The sequence below is a fragment of the Oncorhynchus clarkii genome, chromosome 2 (assembly GCF_045791955.1).
Source record: "Oncorhynchus clarkii lewisi isolate Uvic-CL-2024 chromosome 2, UVic_Ocla_1.0, whole genome shotgun sequence".
Classification (NCBI taxonomy): domain Eukaryota; kingdom Metazoa; phylum Chordata; class Actinopteri; order Salmoniformes; family Salmonidae; genus Oncorhynchus; species Oncorhynchus clarkii.
Window position 1 is genome coordinate 73,014,136 of NC_092148.1, and position 25,727 is coordinate 73,039,862.

The window sequence follows — 25,727 nt, forward strand, 5'->3', positions numbered from 1 at the left end:
ACATGGGTAGAGGCCACAAGGAGGGCACAAAGCACAGTCATCCTTAGAGTGAATGAAGGAGTAAATAAAATCTGGCTGTTGCCATGCAGATGCACAGGACAGGAACCAATAAACTGCAACAGATGAAAGGGTCAGGAGTCAGAATGTTCTCCTGGCTGCCTCGGTGACAGGCCAACCTATGGTGTGTGTGGGGTTACATTTTTTTATACTGTATTTCCACCGCATGACAGCTGCTTGCAAGTCATCAGAACACATTAACGCTGAGAGATGGAAATGCCATATAATGACTTCAGGAAAGTGAACCTGTAGCTTTAGCAAATGCTGTCAAAATAGGCCATGCTACTCTTTTTTTTTCTTTCACTCTGTCCCTCTTTTTTTGGCTCTTGTGCTCACTCTATCCCTTGCCTTTCAGAGTCTCTGTAATCCCGAAAGGCTAAGATTCCATGATGGGTCATATCAGTTGAAGGATGAGGGATTAATCTGCTGGTGCACTGCATTTACCCCCTTGTTTCTCCGGCTGCTGTGTTAACCAATTCTAATTATATATTTTGAGTCTCTATTCCAGCCACCAGAAAAGTAAGATGCTCAGCAGCACAGTGCTGAGAATTGATGCCTGTGTGTAGAAAGATCTCTGAATGCTTTTGTCATGGTTGGTTCCCAACTTTAGGGAAGGGCTTATTGAAGTTGGATTCCGTAGCTACAGTACAATGAAGCATCTATTCACACTGCACTCACATGAACCTGGTTTAGTTGAATGCCATGAATGATTTCTGCTGCTTCAAATTTCTCATAATGGCACTCTAGGACAGAGGCAGGAAAGAGATGTCTACACTGAACCCTTAGTATAAATGTGACCCGATTCAGGAAACTAGGTGTATAGTGGGGCAAAAAAGTATTTAGTCAGCCACCAATTGTGCAAGTTCTCCCACTTAAAAAGATGAGAGGCCTGTAATTTTCATCATAGGTACACTTCAACTTTGACAGACAAAAAAATTTTAAAAAATCACATTGTAGGATTTTAATGAATTTATTTGCAAATTATGGTGGAAAATAAATATTTGGTCAATAACAAAAGTTTATCTCAATACTTTGTCATTGCCAACAAAGGGTATATAACAGAGGTCAAATGTTTTCTGTAAGTCTTCACAAGGTTTTCACACACTGTTGCTGGTATTTTGGCCCATTCCTCCATGCAGATCTCCTCTAGAGCAGTGATGTTTTGGGGCTGTTGCTGGGCAACACGGACTTTCAACTCCCTCCAAAGATTTTCTATGGGGTTGAGATCTGGAGACTGGCTAGGCCACTCCAGGACCTTGAAATGCTTCTTACGAAGCCACTCCTTCGTTGCCCGGGCGGTGTGTTTGGGATCATTGTCACGCTGAAAGACCCAGCCACGTTTCATCTTCAATGCCCTTGCTGATGGAAGGAGGTTTTCACTCAAAATATCACGATACATGGCCCCATTCATTCTTTCCTTGACATGGATCAGTCGTCCTGGTCCCTTTGCAAAAAAACAGCCCCAAAGCATGATGTTATTGCAAATGTACGAGGCTGTTTCTCAGTCCGAGAACCTTCTAGAGCCACATAACTCACCATGCACTATCGAGCTCTAGAACAGGTTTCTAAAGTTTCAGAACTCTAGGTCTGACGGTTCTTTTTTGTTCGAACAAAGGTAACTACTGCAGGCTCTGTCTGTCTCTACGCACCACACTGTGTCCCTTTGTCCTAGCTGTGTGTGTGTGAGTTTTTTTGGAAATTTTATGGGAGACTTGACTGATTTACAGTTCATGGGGGTTGCCTAATTACACATATGAAGTTTTGAAAATATCTGACATTTTTAACCCTTTGAAACAGCCCCTATGATACCATTTTAAAGGCACTTCCTGTTGGCACGGGAAGCTATAAGTAAACACATATCCTGCGTTTTAAGTGTTTGCGTTAAGAACTGACCGATTTACACAGGGTTGAATGGACTATTTATTACAAACTGCTGGTTGGGTATGGAAAAACACCTTTAGGGTGATTTTAACCACTTCCGGTTGCTCCAGGAAGCTTATAATCAACACAGGTAGACCTCATAGTGGCCTGATGGATTGTCATCGAAGACAGGTTCATAAGACATTCATAACCCACATAGGCTTCAGGTTGAATTTAGGGGTGCAGGCAATGTATTCCTATGGAGAGAGAAGTCATTGAAAACTGTTTGATGTAAACACCTTCTTTTAACTGTTAAGGGTTAATGCCACATGGTCAAGGTTAGGCTTGCACAGATCGGGAGGACGTGTGTGGTGTGTGTGTGTGTGTGTGTGTGAGAGAGAGAGAGAGCTTTTCTTTGACATCTGTTGTGAGAAATGACTGACTTACAGTTCATGAGTGTTGCCTAATCACACATATGAAGTTTTGAAAAGAGCAGACCTTTTTAACCCTTCGAAATAGCACCTATGACACCATTTTATGGCACTTCCGGTTGACACAGGAAGCTGAAAGTGAACACATATCCTCTTTGGGGTAGGCACTTATAGAATTTTGAGTTTTAAGTCTATGTTAAGAACTGACTTATTTACAGAGGGTTGAATGAGTGTGTGTTATTACAGAAAATCACAGAAAACTCGCAGTGCTCTGAAACACACTTTAAAAAGATTAGTCTGAACACACTGCAACTGGATCTGTAATTTAAAAAAAACAATTGTACATTGTACATTGTACAATTTCTCTTAAATTACGATAGATAAATGGCTGGTTCTTCTTTTCCTGACACTGTATGTTCATTTACTTTGACGTGAAGCGGTCAAATTAGCACTCTATTTTCGTTTTTGACCTTTAATCCCAGAAAAATGGCCATATCTCAAAAAACGTTGAGGCCTTGACGCCATCTTGTTCAGGGCCAACTGCCCATTATGCCAAAACTCTGCTCACCAAGTTTCGTCTTCGAAGTCTTTTCCGTTTAGGAGAAAAGGCCACGTCGAGATTAGTGATGTTTTGTACATTTGCAACATGATTCCATTCGCTCTCTGGTGGGATTTACCGGGACAAAAATTTGAAGATTTAATAAAACGGAAACTGAATGTCCGAGAGACTCGGATTAACTACACACAGTGTCTGAGTTCGTGGCTGGGGCCGACAGATAAAACATAAATAAACAGAATGGAGTACCGTGATTAATCGACAGTCCAGCAGGCATCAGCTATGTAGTGTCCATGGGCAGCAGTGGATGGAACAGGGAAGCCGTCACTACGCTAGCACGTGGGGGCGACACAGCGTTTAAAGTTAGTAGCCCGGGGGTGGTATGGGGGGGTCTGCTCAGACGGAGGCCGGTTGAAGGCACAGCGGACAGAGTATTCGTCGGCAGACCAGTCGTGGTGGTGCGGCGAGTGGCCGTGTCGACAAAGAATCCAAGCCAGATGGCAAAAGAGGTATTGTAGAATTTAGTTTGCTAGCAGGGAGATGTGCCTGACTCACGGCTAACTGGTGCTAGCTTCGTGGCAGTGGCGTTAGCCAAGGTCCAGAGTTTACAGCAAGGATCCGGTGGAGTATTGGGCTCTAGCCGTGTATGAGTGGGGTTCGGGTGAACCGCTGAGTAGGTCGGGAGGTGGGCCTCAGGGATAGCTTCGGTACTGTGTGCAAGCGAGCTGTGAAGATCAGAAGTAGTGGTCCAGGGATTACGGCAGGATTCCAGGCGTTGTTGTGGAGAGACAGTTCGACACTGGTAGACTGGCGAGTATTATCCAGGCTATAACAGGGCTGGCTGTGCAGAAGGTAAAAGCCGCTAGCAGTGGCTAACAATGACGAAACAGCTTGTAGCTAATTAGCTGGTTAACTTCTGGAGGTTCTTGAATGTATTCTAAAATTAAAAATAATAGCGATTCTGTATCACACTGGGTGAGGCAGGTTACCAAAAGGTATAATCAAATTAAAAATCGAAAAGAGATTGAAAATAAATATGGGTCCAGTGAGTGGTCTTAATGTCATCGTTTATCCACGACTTGGTGAAACATAAGATATTACAGTTTTAATGTCCAGTTGTTAGGATATACGTGGTTTCAGTCGGTCCCATTTATTTTCCAGCAATTGAACGTTTGCTGGCAGAACGGTAGGCAAGAGCAGTTTAGCCACTCGTCGCCTGATCCTCATAAGGAATCCCGATCTCTTGCCGCAAAACCTACGTTTTCTTTCCCAGCGATCATGTAGATCTGGGCCTGGTTGCGCGTCTGTAGTATATCCCTTGCGTCCGACACATTGAAGAAGAACTCCTCGTCCGACTTGTGGTGAGCAATCCCAGATGTCCAGAAGCTCTTTTCGGTAATAAGAGGCAGTATCAGCAACATTATGTTCAAAACAACGCAAGAAGACAAACAAAATAGCATGGTTGGTCAAGAGTAGATAAGATGTCATCCCTACCCTCGGGCGCCATCTTTCTGTCCCTCAGAATTTGGAACGACAAAATCTAATGATAGAGGCACACTCTTACAAACTGCTTTAGCACAACATGTCTATGTGTAAACTTATGTCACCTCCTGGCTTCTACTGTCTGGAAAAGAAACGGTGTGAACCACCCACTAAAGGAAGTAAAGCATTAATTCATTGTATCTGAGGAGAGGTAATTATACTGCCCTGCTCTTAAGGACTCAAGTGCTTCCTTTTTTAATCTTTGGTGTGAATTTAGCAGCCTGCTAATTAAATTAAATGTGGAGCTTGTGGACAGAATGGGTAAAGGAAACTGAAGACTGCAGGTAATCATATGGTTGAGTTTGTCGATGGGAGGACATCAGGTCAAGGATAGAGTATTAGAATAATCTGCTTTTGATCAGCGCCACATGGACCAGTCATCTGCTGTATGACATTATGGTCTATCTGTTTGAGTGTCTAAATGACGTGTCTATGCTGGATGCGGTACAACTTTAAATGAAGTGCAGTTTATGAAGACTTCATGATACCTTCATAAACCCTACATAAATGTGTCACATCATCTATAACTGTATGTCATGCTTTATAAAGGGTTCATAAATATGGCATAACTGTGTGACAATCAACAATGTAAAATATGACAAAAACCTGTGCTTTATAAATCATATTAAATTTGAGCTTCACAAAGCATTTACATTCTTGTCATTCATCTTGGTAGAGGGTTACAACACCAGGGTAGTGGGTTCGATTCCATACATAAAAATGTATGCACTCAAGACTATGTCGCTTTGGATGAAAGCATCTGCTAAATGGAATATATATTATATTTCTCTAAAACATTTCTAGGATGGGACATTGTCTTTTCCCTCTTGGGTGAATAGCCAATATTGAAACTGAACTCAACTTTCCCCAAAATGCTGGGCTGCAGGATGACACCCGCTTCAAAGTGCAGTCATGCACAGCAAAAAACATTGGTAGGGCCGTTTAAAAAATTTTTTTTACAGGTTTTGGATTTCCCCCATTTTTCTCACTCTTTTTTTAAATATAATTTTTGGGGGGGGATTTTGTCACAATAATGCTTAAAACACATCAGGGACCACTTCTGAGGTCTGGGGAAATCTTAGATTGTTGATTGTAGTTACCCTTTACTTCAGTACTCATGTGATGTTTCTGTAGTGCAGAAAGTGCACGTGATGGAAATTGAAAATCAAATGCTCACTTGTGGTGCCACTGGACATCGAATAATTAGTAAGTTAACCTTTATTTATTGTAATAAAATTGGTTTGTAGTAGTTGTGTTAGATTACATAGCTATCTCAATTGTTATGTGTCGTCGAAAATGGAATGAGACGGAATTCACGACACAAGTGGTTCACAAAATGTTTTGTGTTAGGCTATAAAAATGGATTTTATCAAACAAAAAAACATTAATTGTGTAACAATGAGCATTGTGATTGCAAACAGAGGAAGATTGTCAAAGGTAAACAATTTATTTTATTGCAGTTTGTGATTTTGTTACGCCTGTGATGGTTGAAATAGTTATTTTTTATGGGGCTCTATCCTCAGATAATCGCATCGTATTCTTTCGCAGTAAATCCTTTTTTTAATCTGACAACGCAGTTGGATTAGCAAGATTCTAGGCTTTCGAAACACATGAGACACTTGTATTTTCATGAATGTTTAATATGACTATTTATGTAGTGATCACTGTATGTTGTTGAATTTCAGCCCGCTACCGGGTTCCGTGCGCAGAGAGGATAAGCTAGCTACATATACCAATATTATATTTTTCTAGCTAGCAGGCTCAGCTAAATACAAATCACCCTAGATAAAGCCACATCTCATAGTCACCACATGAGATTTGTAAATGAAAGAGGAATATAATAATACAAATCTAATGGAGTTTCCCATCTCTCCAGTTAGAGTACTTCTGGTGCAATATAGAAATGCTCTTCTCCAGATAGTGTATATAATTATCATAAATATCTAAAGTGGAACAATTTTTAAATACATTTAATGTACATTTTTTTAGCTGTATTTTATTATCATTTAAGTATATTAAATACATGTAAATAATGTAAATAATTAATTTTTTTATACTTAAGTATATTCTTAGTATATTATATAAATAGTAAAACAAATATACTTTGAAAAAACCTTAAGTACATTTTTATGTACACTACCATTCCAAAGTTTGTGGTCACTTAGACAATTCCTAGTTTCTGAAAGAAAAAGCACATTTTTGTCCATTAAAATAACATCAAATTGATCAGAAATACACTGTAGACATTGTTAACGTTGTAAATGACTATTGTAGCTGGAAACGGCAGGAATATCTACATAGGCGTACAGAGGCCCATTATCAGCAACCATCACTCCTGTGTTCCAATGGCACGTTGTGTTAGCTAATCCGAGATTATAATTTTAAAAGGCTAATTGATCATTAGCAAACCCTTTTGCAATTATCTTAGCACAGTTGAAAACTGTTGTCCTGATTAAAGAAGCAGTAAAACTGGCCTTCTTTGGACCAGTTGAGTATCTGGAGCATCAACATGTGTGGGTTCGATTACAGCCTGAAAATGACGAGAAACAAAGTCTTTCTTCTGAAACTCGTCAATCTATTCTTGTTCTGAGAAATGAAGGCTATTCCAATGCAATAAATTGCCAGGAACCTGAAGATCTCGTACAACACTGTGTACTACTCCAATCACAGAACAGCGCAAACTGGCCCTAACCAGAATAGAAAGAGTATTAGGTGGCCCCGGTGCAAAACTTTGCAAGAGAACAAGTACATAAGAGTGTCTAGTTTGAGAAACATACGCCTCACAAGTCCTCAACTAGCAGCTTCATTAAATAATATCCGCAAAACACCAGTCTCAACGTCAACACTGAAGAGGCGACTCCGGCATGCTGGCCTTCTAGGCAGATTTACAAAGAAAAAGCCATAGCTCAGACTGGCCAATATAAAGAAAAGATAAAGATGGGCAAAAGAGACACTGGAGAGAGGAACTCTGCCTAGAAGGCAAGCATTCCGGATAGCAGAAAAGGATGCTGTGGCACATGCACATTTTTATGGACATTTGTTTTTGAATGTATACTTTAAATATATTTCGTGGACATTTCATTAAAATATACTTTTTAAGTATACATAAGTATATTGTCACCGTTTTCTGTATGGGAAGGAGAGTCGGACCAAAATGCGGCGTGGTAAGTGTCCATGGTAAATCTTTAATAAAGAAAGTACTGACACTGCATACAAAACAAATGACGACCGTGAAGCTACAAATTAGACCTGTGCTGACACAAGCCACTAACATAGACAATCACCCACAAACAAACAGTGCAACCCAGGCTACCTAAGTATGATTCTCAATCAGAGACAACTAATGACACCTGCCTCTGATTGAGAACCATACTAGGCCGAAACATAGAAATAGACAAACTAGACATGTAACATAGAATGCCCACCCAGCTCACACCCTGACCAACCAAAACATACAAAGCAAACTATGGTCAGGGTGTGACATATTTTCTTGAGATATGAAAAAGTATACTCTCAGGAAGCATGTTCCTCACCTGTGCGACTTTCTCTGCACTCTTCTAAACAGCAATTCAGAAAGTACTTAAACTCATTATTGGCACTGAAACATTGTCTTGCAATAGGATTCATATCCCTTGGATGTATTCACATTGATATTAAAATTAATTTCATTGTAATTTTTGGTCAACAATCTACACAAAATACTTTGTCAAAGTGGAAGATTTCTATTTATTTTCTTGAAAAGATTGATAGAAATTAAATCACTAAAATAGTCATTGCATAAGTATTCAGCTCCCTGAGTCAATACATGCTAGAAACCACATTGGCAGCAATTACAGCCGTGAATCTTCTTGGGTAAGTCTCTAAGAGCTTTGCACACCTTGATTGTGCTCTATTATCCCTTTTATTATTTTCTTAATTCTTCAAGCTCTGTCAAGATGTTGGTGCTTGTGGCAACACCAGCGATTTTAAAGAAAGGAGATTTAAGTCAAAACTGTAACTTGGCCACTCAGGAACATTCACTGTCTTCTTAGTAAGCAACTCCAGTGTAGATGTGGCCTTGTGTTGTAGGTTATTGTCCTGCTGAAAGGTGAATTCCTCTTCCAGTGACTGAAGCAGTGTTGATCCATCCTCAGTTTTCTACCATCACAGCCATTGAACTGTGTAACTGTTTTACAATCCCCAAATGCCTCATGGTAACACCACTGAGCATTTTCATTCCAGTTCAGAAGAACAACTTTCTTTGAGTCTCAATGATTTAATTGGGGCGGCAGGGTAGCCTAGTGGTTAGAGCGGTGGACTAGCAACCAAAAAGGTTGCAAGTTCAAATCCTCCAGCTGACAAGGTACAAATCTGTCGTTCTGCCCCTGAACAGGCAGTTAACCCACTGTTCCTAGTCCGTCATTGAAAATAAGAATTTGTTCTTAACTGACTTGCCTAGTTAAATAAAGGTAAAAAAAAATCATAATCCACAGCATAATTAATAATTATTAACTTGACCATGTGTCACGCTCGTCATAATGATTGGATGCAGCGTGGTATGTCCCTTTTATTTGGAAGAGAAACTTAGAACAAAAACAATAAAGCGAACAAACGAAATGTGCCGCTAATATAATGCTCACAGGCAACTATACCGAGACAAGATCCCACAAAGCATAATGGGGAAATGGCTACCTAAATATGATCCCCAATCAGAGACAACGATAAACAGCTGCCTCTGATTGGGAACCATACCAGGCCAACATAGACATATAATTCCCCTAGATAACCCACCCTTAATCACACCCCGACCTAACCAACATAGAGAATAAACAGCTCTCTATGGTCAGGGCGTGACACCATGCTTGACCAAGAGATATTCAATGAATGATTTGATATTGTTGCCGATCTACCAATCACTGCCATTTTATGAGGTTTTCGAAAGGCTACCTGGTCTAAATAGTTAAATCTATGTTTGAAATCCAATACTTGACTGAGGGACCTTACAGATGTTTTATGTGTGGGGGACAGAGGAAGGGTTACATAATGACAATACTGTCCATCGTGTGCATGTTGATTTTTCCAATTCACACCAAACACGATCAGGACACAGGTTGAAATATCAAACATTCTGAACCAACTATATTAATTTGGGGACAGGTCAAATCACATGAAAACTTCATGGACATTTAGCTAGCTAGCTTTCTGTTGCTAGCTCATTTTTCCTGGGATATAAATAAACATTGGGTTGTTATTTTACCTGAAATGCACAACGTCCCTTTTTTGCAGAATTGTAGCCCATTTTGAGTCACACAAAATTGTGTGTTCTCTACTCTGACAATTAATCCACAGATAAAAGGGGAAACCTAGTTCGTTTCTAGTAATCGCTCTTCCTTCAGTCTTCTTCTGTGGACTTTTACCTGTATTAACTGCACCTGTTTGCACTGTATAAAAGACACCTGTCCACACACTCAATCAAACAGACTCCAACCTCTCCACAATGGCCAAGACCAGAGAGCTGTGTAAGGACATCAGGGATACATTTGTAGACCTGCACAAGGCTGGGATGGGCTACAGGACAATAGGCAAGCAGCTTGGTGGTAAGGCAACAACTGTTGGCGCAATTACTAGAAAATGGAAGAAGTTCAAGATGACGGTCAATCACCCTCGGTCTCGGGCTCCATGCAAGATCTCACCTCGTTGGGCTTCAATGATCATGAGGAAGGTGAGGGATCAGCCCAGAACTACAAGGCAGGACCTGCTCAATGACCTGAAGAGAGCTGGGACCACAGTCTCAAAGAAAACCATTAGTAATACACTACGCCGTCATGGATTAAAATCCTGCAGCGCACGCAAGGTTCCCCTGCTCAAGCCAGCGCAGTCCAGGCCCGTCTGAAGTTTGGCAATGACCATCTGGATGATCCAGAGGAGGAATGGGAGAATGTCATGTGGTCTGATGAGACAAAAATAGAGCTTTTTGGTCAAAACTCCACTCGCTGTGTTTGGAGGAAGAAGAAGGACGAATACAACCCCAAGAACACCATCCCAACCGTGAAGCATGGAGGTGGAAACATCATTATTTGGGGATGCTTTTCTGCAAAGGGGACAGGACGACTGCACCGTATTGAGGGGAGGATGGATGGGGCCATGTATCACGAGATCTTGGCCAACAACCTCCTTCCCTCAGTAAGAGCATTGAAGATGGGTTTTGGCTGGGTCTTCCAGCATGACAACGATCCGAAACACACTGCCAGGGCAACTAAGGAGTGGCTCCGTAAGAAGCATCTCAAGGTCCTGGAGTGGCCTAGCCAGTCTCCAGACCTGAACCCGATAGAAAATCTTTGGAGGGAGCTGAAAGTCTGTATTGCCCAGCAACAGCCCCGAAACCTGAAGGATCTGGAGAAGGTCTGTATGGAGAAGTGGGCCAAAATCCCTGCTGCAGTGTGTGCAAACCTGGTCAAGAACTACAGGAAACGTATGATCTCTGTAATTGCAAACAAAAGTTTCTGTACCAAATATTAAGTTCTGCTTTTCTGATGTATCAAATACTTATGTCATGCAATAAAATGCAAATTAATTACTTAAAAATAATACACTGTGATTTTCTTGATTTATTTTCCGTCTCTCACAGTTGAAGTGTACCTATGATAAAAATTAGACCTCTACATGCTTTGTAAGTAGGAAAACCTGCAAAATCGGCAGTGTACCAAATACTTGTTCTCCCCACTGTGTGTGTATATATATATATATATATATATATATATATATATACAGAACCAGTCAACAGTTTGGACACATCTACTCATTCAAGGGTTTTTCTGCAAAGCTGTCATCAAGGCAAAGGGTGGTGTCACGTTCTGACCTCTATTTCTGTTGTTTTGTATTTATTTAGTATGGTCAGGGCGCGAGTTGGGTGGGCAGTCTATGTTTGTTTTTCTATGTTTTGGGGCATTTCTATGTTTTCGGCCTAGTATGGTTCTCAATCAGAGGCAGGTGTCATTAGTTGTCTCTGATTGAGAATCATACTTAGGTAGCCTGGGTTTCACTGTGTGTTTGTGGGTGATTGTTCCTGTCACTGTGTTTGTTGTCACAGGATAGGACTGTTTTGCGTTTTCACATTTCTTGTTTTTGTTAGTTTGTTCATGTGTAGTGATTTATTAAAACATGAATAACCACCACGCTGCGCTTTGGTCCGCTTCTCTTCCTCCTACAGACGAACGCCCTTACAGAATCACCCACCGCAACAGGACCAAGCGGCGTGGTAACGGGCAACAGCGGCACAAGGAGGAATGGACTTGGGATGATGTGTTGGACGGCAAGGGTTGCTACACATGGGAGGAGATCCTGGCGGGAAAGGATCGCCTTCCATGGGAACAGGTGGAGGCAGCGAGGAGAGCAGAGGCAGCCGGAGAGAGGAGCCGGCGATATGAGGGAACACGGTTGGCAAGGAAGCCCGGGAGTCAGCCCCAAAAATTTCTTGGGGGGGGGCTAACAGGGAGTATGGCTACGCCAGGTAGGAGACCTGAGCCAACTTCCTGTGGTTACCGGGGGGCTAGAGAGACCGGGCAGGCACCGTGTTATGCTGTGGAGCGCACGGTGTCCCCAGTGCGGGTGCACAGCCCGGTGCGGTACATTCCAGCTCCGCGTATCGGCCGGGCTAGAGTGGGCATCGAGCCAAGTGCCATGAAGCCGGCTCTACGCATCTGGTCTCCAGTGCGTCTCCTTGGGCCGGCTTACATGGCACCAGCCTTGCGCACGGTGTCCCCGGTTCGCCTGCATAGCCCAGTGCGGGCTATTCCACCTCGCCGCACTGGCAGGGCAACCGGGACCATTCAACCGGGTAAGGTTGGGCAGGCTCGGTGCTCAAGAGCTCCAGTGCGCCTGCACGGCCCGGTCTATCCATCACCACCTCCACGCACCAGCCCTCCGGTGGCAGCTCCCCGTACCAGGCTGTCTCTCCGGCCCATCCTTGCAGGGGCTCTCTCCTCTCCAGTGCTGCCGGAGTCTCCCGCCTGTCCGGCGCCGCTGCCGGAGCCTCCCGCCTGTCCGGCGCCGCTGCCGGAGCCTCCCGCCTGTCCGGCGCCGCTGCCGGAGCCTCCCGCCTGTCCGGCGCCGCTGCCGGAGCCTCCCGCCTGTCCGGCGCCGCTGCCGGAGCCTCCCGCCTGTCCGGCGCCGCTGCCGGAGTCTCCCGCCTCTCCGGCGCTACCAGGGCCTTCCTCTTCTCCAGCGTTGCCGGAGCTTCCCGTCTGCCCAGCGCCAGCTGAGCTTCCCGTCTGCCCAGCGCCAGCTGAGCTTCCCGTCTGCCCAGCACCAGCTGAGCCTCCCGTCTGCCCGGCGCCGCCAACGCCGCCCGTCTGCCCAGCGCCGCCAACGCCGTCCGTCTGCCCAGCGCCGCCAGTGCCGCCCGTCTGCCAGGAGCCGCCAGTGCCGCCCGTCTGCCAGGAGCCGCCAGTGCCGCCCATCTGCCAGGGGCCGCCAGTGCCGCCCGTCAGCCAGGGGCCGCCAGTGCCGCCCGTCAGCCAGGGGCCGCCAGTGCCGCCAGTCAGCCAGGGGCCGCCAGTGCCGCCAGTCAGCCAGGGGCCGCCAGTGCCGCCAGTCAGCCAGGGGCCACCAGTGCCGCCAGTCAGCCAGGGGCCGCCAGTGCCGCCAGTCAGCCAGGGGCCGCCAGTGCCGCCAGTAAGCCAGGGGCCGCCAGTGCAGCTGCCCCTCTGTCCAGAGCAGCTGTCCCTCTGTCCAGAGCAGCTGTCCCTCTGTCCCGAGCAGCTGTCCCTCTGTCCCGAGCAGCTGCCATCGCCCCTCTGTCCCGAGCAGCTGCCATCGCCCCTCTGTCCCGAGCTGCTGCCATCGCCCCTCTGTCCCGAGCTGCTGCCATCGCCCCTCTGTCCCGAGCTGCTATCGCCCCTCTGTCCCGAGCTGCTATCGCCCCTCTGTCCCGAGCAGTTGTCCCTCTGTCCCGAGCAGCTGCTTCACCTCTGTCCCGAGCTGCCCCTCTGTCCCGAGCAGCCCCTCTGTCCAGTGGGGTCATTGAGAGGGGTGGTCATGGTGAGTAAGCCAGGGAGGCGGACAATAAGGCGGACTAAGACAATGGTGAAGTGGGGTCCGCGTCCCGCGCCAGAGCCGCCACCGCGGACAGACGCCCACCCAGACCCTCCCCTATAGGTCAAGGTTTTGCGGCCGGAGTCCGCACCTTTGGGGGGGGGGTACTGTCACGTTCTGACCTCTATTTCTGTTGTTTTGTATTTATTTAGTATGGTCAGGGCGCGAGTTGGGTGGGCAGTCTATGTTTGTTTTTCTATGTTTTGGGGCATTTCTATGTTTTCGGCCTAGTATGGTTCTCAATCAGAGGCAGGTGTCATTAGTTGTCTCTGATTGAGAATCATACTTAGGTAGCCTGGGTTTCACTGTGTGTTTGTGGGTGATTGTTCCTGTCACTGTGTTTGTTGTCACAGGATAGGACTGTTTTGCGTTTTCACATTTCTTGTTTTTGTTAGTTTGTTCATGTGTAGTGATTTATTAAAACATGAATAACCACCACGCTGCGCTTTGGTCCGCTTCTCTTCCTCCTACAGACGAACGCCCTTACAGGTGGCTTCTTTAAATAATCTCAAATATAAAATATATTTTGATTTAAAAAAAAATTGGTTACTACATGATTCAATATGTGTTATTATAGTTTTGATGACTGAACTGTTATTCTACAATGTAGAAAATAATACAAAATAAAGAAAACCCCTTGAATGAGTAGGTGTGTCCAAACTTTTGACAGGTACTTATTAATGGGACCCATCTCATCCAAAAGGTTGACTCAAGTTTACCAAAAACCAAGACTCTTGTAAGAATGTTTTTTGACTCATGGACAGATGAGTCAAAATTATAACTTTTGGGGTGACATGGGTCCCATTTATGACTGGTGAAAACCAAACACTGCATTCCACAGTAAGAACCTTATACCAATGGTCAATATATGGTGGTGGTAGTGTGATGGTTTGGGGATGCTTTGCTGCCTTAGGAGCTGGACGACTTGCCTTAACCATTTCACGCAAGTGCTAAATATCTCTAACGGTCACCCCAGCATAAGTTTTTTAATGCACGTGATATCAGAATGGACTCATTGTTCCAAAATGTGATTGCTATGCAACAGGACAGTTAACCCGCACTGCCTGCTAATTATCTATAGTTTGTTTGTCAACTTGTCAATTTAAAATTATTTTCAAACCAGTTCTATCTTCTAACAACAGTTTTAATTGTGGTGTGTTCCACCTCCTCATTAATTCACATAAAAGTAGCCCATTTCATTGTTGTAGTCAATTTATGTTCGAGGATTTACTGAGCTGGACAAACTTCTCTTGAGGAAAGCCCAAGCACTTCCCCAGTGTTTCCGTAGAGCAAGTATGCCGTTTTTTTTCCCCATGGCACATTTTCTGGCTGGCACTCGCATTGCCTTTTTTGTTGTTTTCCTTACAAGTAATAACTTTGGAAATGTGTGCATTCCTATCAAAGTAAGTGCCTTATTTCACATTTATATTGTGTTGTCATTTCTACTGTAGCATACAGTACGTTTATTTATTTTTTTTACCTTTATTTAACTAGGCAAGTCAGCTAAGAACAAATTCTTATTTTCAATGATGGCCTAGGAACAGTGGGTTAACTGCCTTGTTCAGGGGCAGAACGACAGATTTTTACCTTGTCAGCTCGGGGATTCGATTTCGCAACCTTTCGGTTACAAGTCCAACGCTCTAACCACTAGGCTACCTGCCTGTATGTATGTACAGTACCAATCAAAAGTTGACACACCTACTCATTCAAGGGTTTTTATTTATTTTTTACTATTTTCTACATTGTAGAATAAATAGTGAACACGTCAAAACTATGAAATAACACATATGGATTCATGTAGTAACCAAAAAAGTGTTAAATCAAAATATGTTCTTGCCATAATATGGACTTAGCCATATTTGGTAAAATACCATCTTCTGTATACCAACCCTACCTTGTCACAACACAACTGATTGGCCCAAATGTATTAAGAAGGAAATAAATTACACAAATTTAACAAAGGCACGCCTATTAGTTGAAATGCATTTCAGGTGACTACCTCATGAAGCTGGTTGAGAGGATGCCAAGAGTGTGCAAGCTGTTATCAAGGCAAAGGGTGGCTACTTTGAAGAATCTCAAATGTAAAATATATTTTCTTTTGGTTACTACATGATTCCATGTGTTATTTCATAGTTCTGATGTTTTCACTATTATTCAACATTGTCGAAAATAGTAAAAAATAAAGAAAAACCCTTTAATGAGTAGGTGTGTCCAAACTGTTGAGTGGAACTGTATATTGTTGGCTGAGGTAATCAAGCAAAACATCTAATTCCTTAATCATGTACAGTTGAAGTTGGAAGTTTACATACACTTAGGTTGGAGTCATTAAAACTTGTTTTTCAACGACTCCACACATTTCTTGTTAAAACTTCTTAGGGCTGCAATCCCGTTAACGGGATCGATATGACAATAGCCATTGAAAGTGCAGGGCGCCAAATTCAAAACAACAGAAATCTCATAATTAAAATTCCTCAAACACACATGTATTTTATACCGTTTTAAAGGAAATCTTGTTGTTAATCCCACCACAGTGTCTGATTTCAAATAGGCTTTACAGCGAATGCACCACAAACTATTATGTTAGGTCACCACCAACTCACAGAAAAACAGCAATTTTTCCAGCCGAAGAGAGGAGTCACAACAAGCACAAATAGAGATAAAATGAATAAATAACCTTTGATGATCTTCATCAGATGACACTCATAGGACTTCATGTTACACAATACATATTGTATTGTATTGTTTGATAAAGTTTATATTTATATAAAAAAATCTCAGTATACATTGGCACGTTAAGTTTAATAGTTCCAAAAACATCCGGTGATATTGCAGAGAGCCACATAATTTTACAGAAATACTCATTATAAATGTCGATGAAAATACAATTGTTAGACATGGAAATATAGATATACCTCTCCTTAACTTCTTGGATATAGCGCTATTTTAATTTTTGGATGAAAAACGTTCCCGTTTTAAACAAGATATTTTGTCACGAAAAGATGCTCGACTATGCATATAATTGACAGCTTTGGAAAGAAAACACTCTGACGTTTCCAAAACGGCAAAGATATTGTCTGTGAGTGCCACAGAACTGATGTTACAGGCGAAACCCAGATAAAAATCCAATCAGGAAGTGCCTCATTTTTTGAAACAGCCTCATGCCAATGACTCCTTATATGGCTGTGAAAGAGCTAGGAGTCAGCTTACATTTCCACGTTTTGCCCAAGATGTCTGCAGCATTGTGACGTCTTTTTAGGCATTTCCATTGGAGAATGGCTATAAGAGACCATATAGGGCGAGTGGACGCATGGTGTCTCCCAGAGAAAACGTTGCGTAAAATACTGAGGTAGCCATTTTTCCAATAGTTTCTTACGAGAAACCAACTGCCTCCACGGATATATTATTGAAAACATATGTTAAAAACACTTTGAGGGTGGATCCTAAACAACGTTTGCCGTGTTTCTGTCGATATTATGGAGCAAATTTAGAAAAACAATTGGCATTATAGTTGAAGTATTTTCAGTTGATTTCTCAGCCAAGCAGGATGAACAAACGTGACGTTTTTCGCCTACAAAAATATTATTTTTGGAAAAAAGGAACATTTGCGATCTAACTGGGAGTCTCCTGAGTGAAAGCATTTGAAGTTCTTCAAAGGTAAATGATTTAATTTGGTTGCTTTTCTTATTTTTGTGAAAATGTTGCCTGCTGCCAGCACAGCCTAGCATAGCATTATGCCATGCTAAACTTAGCTTAACTCTAGCGTTGACTGTAATGCATATTTAGAAAATCTGAGATGACAGTGTTGTTAACAAAAGGCTAAGCTTGTGTTTCAATATATTTATTTCATTTCATTTGCGATTTTCATGAATAGGAAACGTTGCGTTATGGTAGTGCGCTTGAGGCTATGATTACGCTCCCGGAAACAAGGATTGCTCGTCGCTAGAGGTTAATGCAACCGCTGTGTCAGATTTAAAACAAATCTTTACCGAAAAAGCAAACCATGCAATAATCTGAGAACGGCGCTCAGGAAAAAAAATCTATTATAGTCAACAGAAATCAGAAATAACATTATAAATATTCCCTTACCTTTGATGATCTTCATCAGAATGCACTCCCAGGAATCACAGTTCCACAATAAATGTTTGATTTGTTCGATAATGTCCATTTATGTCCAAGTAGCTACTTTTGTTCGGGTATTTATCCAGCCGAACGTAGGACGAAAACTTCAAAAAGTTATATTACAGGTCGTAGAAACATTTCAAACTAAGTATAGAGTCAATCTTTAGGATGTTTTTATCATAAATCTTCAAAAACGTTCCAACTGGAGAACTCCATTGTCTGTAGAAAAGCCATGGAACGCAGGTCGCTATCATGTGAAATGTGCATGACCAGAACCTAGATCTCTGCCAGACCACTGACTCAAAGAGCTCTCATCCGGCCCCACATCACAGTAGAAGCCTCATTCAAGTTTCTAAAGAAGGTTGACATCTTGTGGAAGCCTTAGGAAGTGCAACATAACCAATATCCCACTGTGTATTCAATAGGGGCTGGGTTGAAAATCGACCAACCTCAGATTTCTCACTTCCTGTTTGGATTTCTTCTCAAGTTTTTGCCTGCGATATGATTTCTGTTATACTCACAGACATCATTCAAACAGTTTTAGAAACTTCAGAGTGTTTTCTATCCAATACCAATAATAATATGCATATATTAGCATCTGGGACAGAGTAGCAGGCAGTTTACTCTGGGCACCTTATTCATCCAAGCTACTCAATACTGCCCTGTGATGCCATGTTTGTTGACACTATACAATGCATTCTGGGTGTCACGTCAATGTCTGTCAGACCAAAGATGTTATAATGAGGTGAAGGAATGGTTCACTCATCTTTCGAGTAAACTTCCGGAAGAGAATGAAGGGAAGTGAATGATCGTAGATGACACACCCCCTTCAACATGCATACTGCAAACAGACCAGACTCATCTTGCCTCCTCTTCTTATCTTTAGTTGACGTGAAAAAGCAAACATGGTTGCATGCACAAACTACCCATTGTCAGATTTATTATACATATTTTTTTAGAAAGTGTTCTCAATTTTTTCTATCAATGGTGAGCTCGCCCGTGATTTGATGAATTGTAAATAGCAATTGATATTAGCTAATTCATATTGTGGTTTCTGTCTACTGAGAGTTAGCTAACTATGACCACTTGTGTTAGGTCAACCTTTACTCAGTTAGCGCTAGGACTAATGTAGCCTACTTTTTCCGGTTTGGATGATTGTGTTATGCTGTCGCTTCTTCTGTGAATGTTTGAACATTGCATCCAAAAATAAACTGGTCACTTTCAGGACATAACTTTGTAAAGACTGTGTTTGTGCAAAACAAATCTGTGAAAAAACAGTGGCCAGCTCAAATGCTGACTGTCAATCGAAACTGGAAGTTCTAAAAAGTGTTCTCATCACAGCAGCTTGAGCGTACGCTGCAGGGACCACTTTAGAATGATCACACCCATGAATTCTGCTCTGTATCAAACAATTCTACAGGAGAATATCAGGCTATCCTTATCTGTGCTGAAGCAAAGCTGGATCATGCAGCAAGACAATGATCCAAAACACAATCAAGTCTACATGAAAATTGCAAAAGAAAGCAACAAATTTGAAGCATTCGAATGGCCTTGTCAAAGTCCAGACCTAATCCCAATTGAGATGTGGCAGGACCTGAAAGGAGCAGTTCATGCTTGAAAACCCACAAATGTTGCTGAGTTAAAGCAGTTGTGCATGGAAGAGTGTGCAAAGAGTGCGTTTGGTTGGAGTCAATACAGCTAAAGGTGGCACAATCAGTGTAAGGGTGCAATTTCTTTCTCACACATGCGTGTTTGGTGTTGCATAACTTTATGAAATAAATTAAATAAGTATGTAGTTGTTGTGTATCTTGTTCAGTCAGGTTCCCTTTATATCATATTAGGTTTTGGTTGAAGATCTGATAACATTCAGTATCAAAAATGTGCAAAAGTTGAGAAAATTAGAAAGTGGGCAAATACTTTCCACAGCACTCTATGTAATATATTTGTTTTCAATGCTCTCTTATCCTTGGGACTCAAAAAGTACATTTGATGCATCTATCAATGCGAGACAGAACAATCAGGTGAAGCTGCGTTACGGTATCTGCCCCCAAAAAGTTGACCAGAGGCTCCAGAATTGTATCGCCCTGCAGCCGTTCTGAAAGGCCATTCAAATCGGGATTTATGACTCTGATGACATTTTATGGGATTTTTAATATTGTGCTAAATGTCAGCGCCTCTTACTCAAAGACAAACCATTTGGTACATAAAAGTCCCTTCCTACACAGGCTAGTCTCGGCAGGACACGTGATAGCAAACCACCCAACATTGAAGCTGTGCTCAAATAATGGCTTGCGTATTAATACAAAGCAAACTTTAGTTTCACGAGTCAAGCCATTGCCATTCATGGTCATCTTATCACCTCTCCTTGGGATTTACTGGGAGGAATTGAGGGAATTTGTGGCGGAGTGACCTTTGTCTTAACGACTCCTCACTTCAGTGCCAGGGGACACGAGCCACTTCTTGCACCAGCTACAGTGAGAATCACACATTTTTGTCCTTCCTGACATGAATAAAACATGAAGGCTCCAACGAGCCCAGAAACCCCCAGATTTACTGCCAAATCTGATACAAGGCTCACTTTATGTTGAAGTGCCTGTAATAGGAGGTCATAGATTTGATACAAGACTGATAGTGAAAATGTGGATGGTTATTCTAGAAGAGAAAGATGGAGATCAAGCATTCTTTATTTCAGACATCTCAGAAACTTAGACTTTACCAGAATTTGAGTCTACCAATGGTACAGTATTTCGAGGAAACACAACAGTGACAGAATGCAATGTGACATGAGCTGTTAAATACTCTATAAACTACACACGCTGAAAACAAACAAAACTTCTGCAGCACAGCACACACAATCAAACTGTCGCGCCACCAAAGAGCCCCTCCCCAAAGAGCTGAACGAGCTCTCTTTATTTTCTCCTTCCTTACTGCTCATGCGCTCTTAAAGTGGCAGTGCACGGTGAAGGCTCTGTGCAGATTTCGCCACAACATATACATGCTGTATGTCCAAATATGAAAATAATATATAATTGTTAAAACATCTTGGGGGGGGGGGGGGGGGGGGGGGGGGGGTGTACTTACTTTTTTACTATATGTTACCTTTTGTTGACGTTATTATAATGTAACTTATGGTAATGTAGTAGGCTACATCCAAAACTAAGGTGTCCTTATTAATCGCACCAAGTAATTGTGTTGAAGGTTCATCCTGCTGAGGCAGAAATGCATTAAATTATTGCATCACATCCATGCTACCCAGGGGGAGGCACGGCCAATAAGTACACTAACAATTCTTGTGGGTAAAAGCGAGTGGGTACAATCATTTTGATTTGACTTATGCCAATAAAAGCCAAGAGCCTTTATTGGTTTGACTTTTCATCCGGCTACATTGGAACCAAGATCATTATCGGTTTAATTGCAATCCAATGTGTTTGTCTTTCGTTGCAGCCAACCAGTCAACACAACATTATTCACTCCAGGTACCATGACCACCACCCTGATTTATCCCTAACGTTTTGTATTGACCATTAATTCCTCCTGTTTGCTCTCCTGACAAACTTCAATGTCTCTAGCCTAGCCCTTCCTCTGTCAGGACAAGGTGGAAGAAAGATAACTGGTGGTATGTGATTTTGTAAGTTTGATCTTTAATAAATCTACAGTGTCTGTTTACCTGTCTATCAATGGACTGTGCCCCTGTTGCAGTATCTGTTATTTTCACGAGTCAATATTCATTGATAGCCGAGAGGCAAGATCTATATTATCATTGATGAAATGATTGCCATTGATGCCCATGCTTAATGTAAATATACACACAGTATGGATTCACTTGACATACAGTATGTTTGCTATTTGTTATTTGCATGCATGACAAGAGGACAGTATAATGTGTAGCTCTGTGCAAAACTGGATAGCTACAGTATATAAATAGTATAGATTGAAATCATTCTCTCTGAAGTGAAGGGAGAAAATGACTGAAGGAGAAATGCATAGTGAGTAATCACTTAACCATTAGATGGTTTAGTATTGTTAGAACACTGATCATTGGCATTCATAATAGCCCAGTTAATCCTGCTTCCTAATCACCAGCGATTGTGCCAAATTATCGGGCAGAAATCATTTTAATTACTAAATTAATTAATTGAATAATGAATTAACTGGTCATGCTAGAGAGCTTATTCACATAAGGCACAGTTCCTTTGTTGATCATAGTAGAAATGATTGAGTGCCTTTGAGCACACATCTTATCATTGCTATTGAAGAACCCTCAGCTCATCTGTTAGTTGTGAACAACAAACAAACAAATATAGTTCATAAGTTGTGTATATTTGATTTCACAATCAAATATAATATGTCCGTCCAATAGTGTTGGTATGACTGAATTAAAGACAAAGTAACTTCTCCATCTGTGTGTGTGTGTGTGTGTCTGTGTGTGTGTGTGTGCGCACATGTGTACTTGTGCACATGAGTGTGTCTGACTGTTATGGTTCCTGATGTTCACCCACAGATGTTTGCAACAATAAAGTGATGGAAGGGGTTTAATGCCACCACAGCTATCACAGTGTATGACATGCAACAGTGGGAGACTGCAGTGGAGATGCCATCAGCACTCAGCCCTAGGGGAGATAAGAAAGACCAGAGTAAAGACTACTAGCCTTTCACAACAGCTTAATCAGAAATGAACTATAAAGACACTCCATAACACTACAATCTATCCCTTGAGCTAGCTTTTCTTTTGAGCAAACTCTGGACTACTGTATTGTACACGTTTCAGGGCAACCTGTATGTCAAATCATACTCAATCTTAAGGACAACAAAGTCAAGCTATTGGAGTGGCCATCACAAAGCCCTGACCTCAATCCTATAGAACATTTGTGGGCAGAACTGAAAAAGCTTGTGCGAGCAAGGAGGCCTACAAACCTGACTCAGTTACACCAGCTCTGTCAGGAGGAATGTGGAAGGCTTGTGGAAGGCTACCCGGAATGTTTGACCCAAGTTAAACAATTTAAAGGCCAAGCTACCAAATACTAATTGAGTGTATGTAAACTTCTGACCCACTGGGAATGTGATGAAAGAAATAAAAGCTGAAATAAATAATTATCTCTACAATTATTCTGACATTGCACTCTTAAAATAAAGTGGTGATCCTAACTGACTTAAAACAGGGAATTTTTACTCGGATTATGTCAGGAATTGTGAAACTGAGTTTAAATGAATTTGGCTAACGTGTATGTAAACCTTCGACTTCAACTGTATATCTTCAGACGACAACATTTCCCTCATTGCGGTTTATGGTAGAGAAATTAACAATCAATAATCTGGCAACAGCTCTGGTGGAAATTTCTGCAGTCAGCGTGCCAATTGCACGCTCCCTCAACTTGACACATCTGTGGCATTGTGTTTAGAATGGCCTTTTATTGTCCCCAGCATAAGGTGCACCTGTGTAATGATCATGCTGTTTAATCAGCTTCTTGTTATGCCACACCTGTCAGGTGGAAGGATAATCTTGGCAAACTAGAAAAGTTCACTAACAGGGGTGTGCACAACATTTGAAAGAAATATACATTTTGGCCATCTGGAAATTTTTTGGAGATCTTATATTTCAGCTCATGAAACATGGGACCAACACTTTACATGTTGCTTTAATATTTTTGTTCAGTATAATTAATTACACTTTGTATGATGTATTTAAGACAAACAATCACTACAGGCATCCTTCCTAACTCAGTTGCCAGAGAGGAAGGAAAATGCTTGATTTCACCAAGAGGCCAATGGTGACTTTAAAACAGTTTCAGAGATTAATGGCTGTGATATGAGAAAACTGAGGATGGACCCAACAACATTGTAGTTACTCCACAATACTAACCTAATTAACGGAGTGAAAAGAAGGAAGCTTGTACAGAATAAAAATATTCCAAAACATGCATCCTGTTTGCAACAAGGCACTAAAGTAATACTGCAGAAAATGTGGCAAAGCAATTCACACTTCTTCCTGAAAAGAAAGTGTTACGTTTGGGGCAAATTCAATGCAAAACATTAGAGTACCACTCTCCATATATTCAAGCATAGTGGTGCCTGCATCATGTTTTGTGTATGCTTATATAAGTTAAGGACTGGGAGTTTTTCAGGATAAAAAAGAAACGGAATGGAGCTCAGCACAGGCTAAATCCTAGAGGAGAATCTGGTTCAGTCTGGTTTCCACCAGACACTGAAGATTATTCACCTTTCTGCAGGACAATAATCTAAAACTGGAGATTATTTAGAGTATTTTGTGTAGATCGTTGACAAAAAATGACAATTAAATCCATTTTAATCCAACTTGTAACACAACAAATGTGAAATAGTTAAGGGTTGTGAATACTTTATGAAGGCACTATAAATAATGTTAGCCATAGTCCAACACAGGTTACAAAAAAAATCCTTACACAAGGTCATTCATAACTGACATAGAAATACAAGATTGGTTCCTAAAATAAAAACCTGCCTTCAACTTCAGTTTTAGAGGCACGGGAGTAGACAATTGTGTCATCAGTGTACAGGTGGCATTTTGCAGAGTTCACATTTTAACTAATATTATTGTGTCTTCCATCTCTCTCACCCACCCCCTCTCTCTGTCTCTCTGTCTCTCTCTCCCTGAACATATCTGTGTTGTGTTGTGTGTGTGTGTGTGTGTGTGTGTGTGTCTGCCTGTCTCTTATCTCTCTGACCACCACATATCAATTAGGAGAGACGTATAGTAGCAACCTGGACTCACAACTTCCATATCATGCTGCTCCTCCTGCCTATTACCGATTCTCTGTTTTGCTGTTTCCCCTCAGGAGGTTGGATCCTAATAGATGATATCTAGCACACTCAGAAAAAAAGGTACGGTTAGGGTACAAAAAGATCAAAACATGCAATGTAAATTCAGAGGTACACTTATGAGCTCACATGGTACTGTTTGGTAGGCCTAGCAAATGTAATTGTACATTAGTGGAACCCAATATTTTGAATGTAAAGGTACAATCATTGGAGGCATGGCTTAGCTACGCCTCCACTACTACTACTATTATTGCATGGTTTGCTTTCTCCGTAAAGTTTTTTTGAAATCTGACATAGCGGTTACATTAAGGAGAAGTTTATCTGAAGTTCCATGTATAATAGTCATATCTTTATCAATGTTTATTATGAGTATTTCTGTAATTTGATGTGGCTCTCTGCACAATCACTGCATGTTTTAGAACTACTGAACGTAACGCGCCAATGTAAACTCAGATTTTTTGATATAAATATGAACTTTATCAAACAAAACATACATGTATTGTGTATCATGAAGTCCTATGAGTGTCATCTGATGAAGATCATCAAAGGTTAGTGATTAATTTTCTCTCTATTTCTGCTTTTTGTGACTTTTTCTGTGGCTTGGTGGTGACCTAACATAATCGTTTGTGGTGCTTTCACTGTAAACCCTTTATGAAATCAGACACTGTGGCTAGATTAACGAGAATTGTATCTTTAAAATGCTGTGAAATACTTGTACGCTTGAAGAATTTTAATTATGAGATTTTTGTTGGTTTTAATTTGGCGCCATGCATGTTATTTAAAGTTTGAGCATGTACCCTGACAATTCTAAAGTCCTTATAAAGTCTTACATAAGAGCATTTGACAAAATTGACCTTCACCCTAAAAAGGCAAGAGTGTACCTTTTGGCTCTTTTAACTACAATGGTAAAAATATGTACCTATAACTAATGGTACAATGGACGTACCTTACAGGGTACCACGACAGTGACAAGCGTTTGTATCCCTTTATGTATAATTTGGTGCCTTTTTTTCTGAAAGTGTATAGGTACATATGGTATAGTCCTCACAGAGAGATGTGAAAACACTGGTTACGCTGTGAGAGTGGAGGAAATGGGGGACCAATAGACTGGCCCAGGCAACCATGTGGCCCATAATGCCTGAAGGTCAACCACTTATATGTTGGGTAATTGCAGAGAGGAGCTGGATGTGGAGGTAGACATCACAAGAGGGTTTTCTCCCCATTATCTAAGCCATTTTTATCCCTGTAAAGCCTCACTCACCTTTTGTATTCACGCACACACACACACACACACA